Here is an 8,803-nt window from a genome sequence, read left to right as displayed (position 1 = left end):
CGCCACCGCCGCCGCCGCCTCCGCCGCCACCTCCTCCTCCGCCACCGCCACCGCTCGGTCCCACACCGCCGCTGGTTGCACACTCACCGCAACCACAAACGCCCTCTGCTGTAAAGAAACGGGAATTACATCATGTCATTAGAATTCGAACTTAACACACGGCACACGATCGAGATCGCCAGTATAAACAGGTCTCCTTAACCCTGGCGGTAACGTCAACTATCATTCAGTTCACCTGGCGCATCTTTGGATAAGAAAGAGTCAGTCTCTGCAGTTTGATGTCTGTAATACCTGACCTAATAATATATTATTTTGGGGAATTCTACAGCGTCCTTTTACGCATGAACCAAAGGTTATAAAGTTTGTTGTTGTCAAGTTTGTGAACTGACAAAGGTGTGAGAGCTATGCGTGACACATAGTTTACCATCTACTAAACTAATTCATATCCATATCTGCCCTAGGTAGGATGAGTCCTAGTAGCAACCCCTACTGGATGTTGACCTAACTTGACAACTCCTACATGTTGAGGTTAAAGGACTTTCGGTTGTGGTTTCGTGACGAGCCTCAATTCTTCTTTTCCACCACAACCCACTCCCTCTTGGATCACCGACTTCCCACCCACCTTAGTCCCTCCATTTCTACCGAAACGTTAGGCACCTGATGGGACGCACATAAATAAATTTCGTTTGGAAAATATATCGTCCGCCTTCTTTCCTTCCGCCAACTTGGCGGTAAGTTCGCAGTGACGATTGATTTCCATCCCCTTCCACCCAAACGTACACACACATCGATGAACACAGCCAGAAAGCAGGTCTAACCATCCATTCGATTCGAGGTTTCCCGATTGAAAAGGTGGTATAAAAATGGAAATCTACGAAATTTTTCCCCCGTTGCAACACAAACCATCACCGCGCGCATCTCGTCAGCACACGCGCCGAAATGACACGCATAGCGTGCGTTCCCCCTCCCGCTCCCGTTGTCTACCCTCTTTCCTTTCTGACGTCCCCAAAATGGGATGGATTTCGACGACACGGTATGACCCCGGAAAATCCTCGCCCGGACGACCCAAAGCAAGAGCCAAGAAATGGAACAAACTTTGGAGGAAAAATGTGTTTTATTTATAAAACGCCTCGCTAGCGCGCTCGTGACGCAAATCGGTAGCTAGATGTGCGGGGGTGGGGGACAGAGTGGAAGAAAAAAAATCGTGACACCAACACACGAGCCATAACGCCGTGGAACAAGGTTGTGCTGGATGATGTTTGTCTAGTAATGTCACCGAATGCGACATCATGGCTGGATTCGTATAGTTCTAATCGTTTTGGGGAAGTTGGAAGATGGAAAAAATCATTCAGGGTCAAACCGATTTGGTGATAACGAAAGTCGAAAAAACTCGTAGTAGAGCCATTAGAACAATTATTACACAATTAAATTATTAAATGACTAGAGACAAATGTAGTGAGAAGGTAATGTTCTCAACTACAATAATGTACATCAAGAAACAACTAACAAAAGTTGCACTATAAGACTTGATAATTAACGCAATGCGGATCAGTATGATCTAAAGTTTGCCTGATTGCATATTCTTTTAATTTACGAAACATTACGAATGAAATGTAATTGTATTTCTCTGATATAAAAAACATTCCAATATATAAAAACGAACCGTTTATAGAAAAATCGAATGCAAAGTTGAACATTTTTACACGTAGCAAAGTCGATAACAAACGTGGTCCAATATGATCAATGTTGTACGGTGAGAAAGCTATCGATTATCGTGTTGTGCGATGTGCGGAATGCGGTAACAAATTGTGTATCTATCGCTTTGCACATCTACGACTCTTAAAACTTGAGCCAACATTTTTCCCCACCCGGTGGCGCTAAAATAAAACCCGCAAGACCTCTCTGTGCGCGCTGGTGCGCCGGTTTCGAGGGGAAAAAGAAAACATAATGCCATCAAAGCTGACCACTTGCCTTCGCAGCATAATAACAGTCACATCTTGGCCAGGGCCGGCGGGCTGTCAATCAATCTTCCGGCTGCGGCCGATACATTGCCTTTTAGGGCACAGGGCGCAAATGTATGACGCCGCGACAAGAGTGTTGAAGAAATCATTTCATACGGTAGATTTAAAAAAAACCATGAAGAAACAATGAGACAGAAAAAAAACAAACCACGCACACACACACATACATATTTTTAATTTGCTTCAGAAAAGCGTCACCGGCGAGCGGACAAACAAAAAAAAACCCCGCGCCATCCGGTTCCTGGCGATTCCGGCGAAGATGCTGGGAGAAAGCACGGTAATTAAAAGGAAATTTCAATGATCGTACGTGCGGCGGATGGGAGAAGCGGCATTTTTTTCCTGGTTCCCTTTTTTTTTGCAATCTCTTTTCACATCCAAACCGACAAATCCTCGCGGTATAACACCTCCATTTTGCACGCCATGTTCGCGTCGAAAGAAATACAAAATAAAAACGCCAGCGAACCCGACGACAACCGGAAAATGAACCGGTTTTCTTTCCTGGCCGAACGAGAGGGGCAGAGCGGGAGGGGGGACGAAAACCTTTATCCTGATTTTTTCGTTTAAACCAACACGTAGCCAACCAAGATGGCGTGTTCCAATTGGCCGACCTTTCTCCGGGTTCTGGGTACGATTTTTGCAAGATTTCGGCCGAAAACAGATCGATTTACGACCGAGAAGGAAGGGAAAAGTAGGCTAACGCCGTGGTGTAAAAGCGAATGGGAAAAAAAATCATCCCCAGAAACTAAAAACTAAACCAAATGAGTTCTCTCATGATTAAAATGGACACTGAACGATCAGGCTAAGGCACTACGGGGACTAAACCAACGGATGTGAAGAAATTTGACATTTTCCGAAAAAATGTCATTTGATAATAAAACCCTCATTCTTTTCACAAATTTTCCGTAAAAAACTAACACCACACCCACCGTTGGCGGTACGAACAAACAGCGTGGATCGAACCACCATCGGCTGCGTCGTGTCGGCCATCATTTGGGAACGCGTCAGTTCATTTGGTTATGAGCGAGCAGAAATGTATCTTATCACCGGTTTTTTTTTTGGTCCGCGAAGCCGCCGCTTGTCAAATAACAGTAAGCCGCGGCAATATGGCGGCCCACACGAATTCGAACGATCACGGCCGGGTCTTCTTCATCCGCCTTTCCCCCATGGCATGCATGCAGCAGGGGGTAGGTAAACCCCATTGCCTCCCTAATGACCTCTGGCAATTGCGGCGCAATTTCGACGCTCGACGAAGCGCGCAAACTATATCGTGTCGCATCATAAAACCCACAAGCCCCCGGGGCCCCACCGGCATTACCACCGGCGGATATTTGTCGTGCCGCCAACCGGGGTGGATACAAAATAAAGTAACACGATTGTACTTAAACGCCATCTTGCGTACGCAGGAACCCTCGGGGCGAGCGGGGTGCATGCATGGCCTACAGACAGCGCGCGAAAAGCGAGGCAACAACGGCACAATCTCTGCTCTGCTTTCTTCTTCTGCCCGCTGGGCGCAAACCGAAAAAGCAAATAATCAGAACCGTTTGGGGAAAAAAAAACCAGAGTGAACCAAAAGTGTGATAATAAATCGAATCACAACAGACGGAGAGTTTACGGTGGTGAATGTGTAAACATTCCGCACATCAGAACGAAGTAAAATGTCGTTCGGTGGCGAATATATGTGGTGGGAGAACGAATGTGAACGAGACCGTAAATTGTTTTCAAAAATAACGATTACTTACTCCTATGATTTAGCAAAAGAAATTTGTTAGTTAACATTCAAGGAAGCATTGATACAATTTGATAAACATTAACACGTTGACTGCCAAGCGTTTTTAGTAGAGTTGTGTAAATCTGATTCAGATTCATGAATCTGAATGAATCTCTGCCTTATAAGGGATTCCTGAATCTTTCGTCGAGAGATTCATGAATCCTAAAGACACACCAACTGATGAAAAGTCACTAGCCAAAAATGGGTCGAGGGACAACTTTTTTTATTTTTTGGCCGCATTGTCCACGCCTATGAAAGAATCGGAGAGATTCGTGACAGATCCATGAAAGATTCATGAAAATTCATTATGGTTTCGAAAGATTCATTAAGCGTTGAAGATTCGAATCCGCAAAGATTCATGAATCTCGCCACAACTAAATAGATAAACATTAAAGAGATTTTTAAACAGGTTTATTAGAGGGCATCGGGCGTCAGCACTAGAAAAAATATTACCAAACTCTAGCCTTTTGAGGTTCTTTGCATCCTATTTTTACACGCTTTATTACTATACAACGGAAAAACGGCAGATTCCCGTATAAGCTGTTCCGATGAAGTGCAAAATAAAGGAGACCGGTTTTCCTGAAATACAAAAAAAAACCCACCGATTTCCTAACCTTCCAAACCTATCCTTACAACTCCAGCGCTTTTCCCCTTGAGCTGCAAACAATGCCTGGGACGAAAATAGCATATTGTTATGGGAAAAAATATCGACGATCTCCGCCCGAGCGAAAGCAGTTTCGCTATCGGTTATAGAAATATTGATAAACGATAAGTAAGCGTTGTTCTTCGGGAAGCGCCTCCCTTTTCTCAGGGAACGTCCTACACAAGCGACGCTTTTCCTACGGGGTCCACGGTAGCGTTTCCGGCCACCTGAAACACGCGCACCCACACACACACATCGCCGACCTAAACGTCCATCAGTTCGCTCGAAGGTCAAAGCTAACGAAACCTCCCCCGGGCGGATTGGCGGTAATTCAATGTGTTTTCCTTTGCGCATCATCCACCGGCATGGCGTTTTCCCATTGCTCGTGCTTTTGTTTGCATTAAGACCTCCGCCGACAAACCGAACGTCAAGTCAATGCTTCGGGAGACGAACGCGCCCGGGAATGACATCGCATCCGGGGCGGGGCGGGACAAAGATGATTAAGATTTGACACAAGAAACAAGGCCCGCGGTTGTTCCGCCAGCCAATCCATACCATCATCGGAGAAGTTTGGCAGAACCTGAAGACATGCGACCCCAGGGCGGCCTCGTGGATCATCATTATTTGATTAAGGCAAAATTGATGGAGCACCCGGGGAACCTTCGGAACGGAACGGTCTAGCACAAATTGCGAATGTCTTTAAGCGCACAGACTCGCAGAGACTTTAATGAATCAAAGCTAAAGCTCCTAGAAGTCAGATGGAATGGGAACAAGATGAGGGACGAGCGAGAGCTGTGCCAAAAACACATGGAGTTGTCTCCCAACCTATGGGAATGGAAGAGAATCCTTATTTCACCCATGATAGACAATCTAGTGGAAACAAAAGTAATAAAAAAAGGTATGCCAATTAGGAGCGGTGTACGAGACGTAACCATTCTTAACCAAACACCCAACGGGAAAGGAGTGTGTGCGCACACCACCTTCTCGATGTCAACGCAGCCGAATTCTCCCAGAAGCCAAGCAACCCTCCATCCAGCATGGAATCATTGGACCAGACGTCTACACACCACTGGTTTTTGGTGTTGCCGCTTCGTGACTCGACCTCTTCAAAATGTGTCGGATGAAAATGGACAAATAATAACCACTTCACCGTAACATAATATGCGCTGCTCGTCGTCGTCAACAATAACATCCGACCTGAACGAGGGTGCTCGAGAAACATTATGCATGGTAGGATCTTACGCGTCCCAGAACGGACTGCTTTGCAAAAAAGATGAGAACCCTAGTTGAAGATTTGTTTTTGTTAAGAAAAGCCATTTTTTCTCGCGTCCGGGAACATATAACCACGCATGGGAAAATGTAAAATTGTTTGACACTACGACAAACAATTGCAACATCACAATCGAAACGAGGTAATAAAAGAAATAAACGAGGAAAATAAAATGTTTACAATATTTCTATAAAATAAATAAATAAAATATCAAATTGGAAATTACTTCAAACGTAAGATAACATAAAAAATCTTTCTCCTTTTCTCCCTCGTTATACACCAGCGCAAACCTGCTTGGTTTAAAATGAAATAATAAAAAAAGGCACTTTACCACTCCTGCAGACCTTTGGTGGCGCGTATTCCACCACCGAATGGCAGCGACATTTGGACCTGTTGTTTACTGCACAGTTTATCGATAATTAATCCGCGTGACCCTATCTCCAGTCCCACCTCCTCCTGCTCCTCCTCCAAGATTGCAGCCCACAGGGAGCCACCCATTGGGGCACGAGGCGGCGCGGGGTTGATGTAGGGGTAGTACTTGTTTTCCTTCGCAACGAATCTCTCGTTGAACACCCGACACCAATCAGGCCCGATACGGTCGACGAAGGTGAGACGACCAAGAAGGGGGCAGCAACGAGCGCAGAAGTAGCGCAGTTTATGACGGTGTGAACGTGTGCTGGCACCTCCTTCCCTTCCTCCCGCCCTCCACACGAGGTGGGCAAAGTGCTGACAGCACACGAGGGGCGCTCAAGGGACGGCGCCACGATTGCTACAGTGACATTTGTCCACACTATCTGGCAATTCATTCTCACGGCGATGCCTAATGGCAGATAGTGCTCGTTATTGAGACGATGGTAAAATAAAACTTTTCATCATCATTTATTGAATGTAAATAAATAAATAAAGTGCTCAGTCGAATATTAAGCACTCTCAGTTCAGGGAAATTGAAATACCAAATCGTCTATCAACCAAATAGCAGGCGAAAGAACTTCCCAACCTACCAAATCATTTGCAAAACATTCCAAGAATGTTATCAAATCGAAATTTGCGTAGAATAATCATTTATCGTGAAAGTTTTAAAATAATACAATTTGAGCGTTGATTGCATTATGAAGGAATTCAAATGAAATTTCACAGAATTTCCCATGTACATGGTTGGTTGGCTAAGCGAATCTAAAGCGCCGCCTGTGGTCTGAAATTTGATAAATCTTCACCATGTACCCACACTCCTGTCCATGTTTTTCAATCGTTTCCCGTAAGCTGGCCTTCCAAAAGCCTCCCCCCGAGACGCTGACGACGACGTTGACGGCTACGAGTTTAATGCTTCACAGTTCAAACGACTACCGCGAGCGAAGCCGGCGCCGCGCGCAACCAACCAGAAAGGCTGCGGAGTAAAATGGGAAATTAAATAATTACCAATGCATGGTACATTTATTAACACCAACACCCGCGAACTTAAACTCCCAAACGCAAACGAACACCGGATGGATGGTGGTTGATGTTAAACAACGCCCGAGTCCGCTAGAAAACAATTCCAGTAGGCTAGAAACCCAATTCCCAGCTGCGTCCATATCGAACGGCTGTAATGAGTGGCGGTGATGGTAGAGGAATCCTCAGCTGCTGGTGCGCTAATTTCGCTTCCAAATGGGAACCGAAATGGAAGCTTCGTGCAGCTTCAAAGGTAGCGCAATCATAAGTAACACGTAAGAATATGTTTGGACATGGAAAGCAAGATGAAAGAAATCAATATCATAGATCGCGATCGGTGCTCAGTGTGGATTAAAATATAATGTATCTCAATATGCATCCATCGTCCAGTGATGCGAAAGAAAATAACCCATAAACCAACACGTAGCTGGAGAAGAGAAAGTAGAGTTTTAGCAAACATAAAACTGTAATATGATCTTCTCAACCACGAGAACAATTTTCAAAGGCGAACAGTACAAGCTCACGACACAATAAGATAGTATACCAGTCGCGGATCCACAAGAATCCGCTACTCCAATACCAGTGGGACGAGTCTAACCAGGTCTAACAAGCATGAGACCCTCTAGGAATTGTCTAGAAACCCCGCGCTACAAGACACGGGGATTTTAGACATCATGCTCGCTCTCCTTTCTTCGGTCGCATAAGTGACACAATTATCTACACCCCGCTAGAGCGATGGACCGTGTCTGGGCGAGCCAATCGGTGAGTTCCTCCTCCTATCTCCGGCAATGGATTGTGGGGTTCTTCCTGCTTTCCCTCAGCCTCAATCGCATGCTATCAATTTCTTGCGCGGGAATATTCCACAACGGCTCGTTGGAAAGTACCCGGGAGAAATCTTCCGCCACAAACAACGACACACTCTACAATCCCCACCCCGACATTGCTTAGACGCAGAAATTAGAAGATTAGCCTAACCGTAACTGGTTCCGCAAATACAGAAACTGTCGGGGCACACAACAGCTTTGGCTTAGGAGACATATTGGTTAGCTGGTTGTTGAATTCTACACCAAGGGTTTTTTGTCGAATCCAACTCACTAATCTTGGGCTTTAGCTTGTAAGTTGCCATGACTTAGTTGTGCCTATTAAAAGAGCCCAAAGCTCCAAAAGCCTGTTTTCCGATCCACGACTCGAGAAACAGAAATAAATAAAAACTACTTGACCTTCTGCGTTGATTACGCTCCTATGCATGTGCGGTCGGAGCCACCGAGTGACTTCCACACGGCCGAACACAGCTGAATGAGGATGAAAAAATAAAATCCATCTCGACTAGAGGGAGACCCTGGCAAGGGTTCGTCGAATCTAAGGGTTGTAGTTAGTCCCTTGCAGTAGTGTCTGTACTGTCAATCGTGACAAATTAGCTATCACCGACGTGTATTCAATGCAATCTAATTGAACCTGAATCGGCTGGTCATGATAATTTTGTTCAACCCAGCGAACACAGCGCAACCACCATTAAAAACCACCTGGTGCCGGTTGCGATTGCAAAATGGAGTAAATATTGAACAGACCAGTGGTGATCGAAGATTCATAAATGAAGCTCATCAACAGCTAAGCAACAGCGGCGGATGGCGGACACGGATAGATGGCCGGGTTGCAGCGACCAGAGGTAGGTA

The 8,803-nt window shown here is 45.5% G+C and overlaps 1 long non-coding RNA gene across 1 annotated transcript in view; it reads right to left on the bottom strand.

Moving 5' to 3' along the window:
* Window positions 1–46: 46 nt before the first annotated feature.
* Window positions 47–8,803, bottom strand: part of LOC131281037 (uncharacterized) — a 31,851-nt gene continuing 23,094 nt past the window's right edge. The window contains exon 3 of the long non-coding RNA XR_009188651.1: window positions 47–108. This is a non-coding gene — a long non-coding RNA (uncharacterized LOC131281037). The remainder of the gene's footprint in view (window positions 109–8,803) is intronic.

This window comes from Anopheles ziemanni, chromosome 2 (genome assembly GCF_943734765.1).
Source record: "Anopheles ziemanni chromosome 2, idAnoZiCoDA_A2_x.2, whole genome shotgun sequence".
In the NCBI taxonomy this organism is placed as follows: Eukaryota; Metazoa; Arthropoda; class Insecta; order Diptera; family Culicidae; genus Anopheles; species Anopheles ziemanni.
This window is presented reverse-complemented; position numbering and strand designations above follow the sequence as displayed.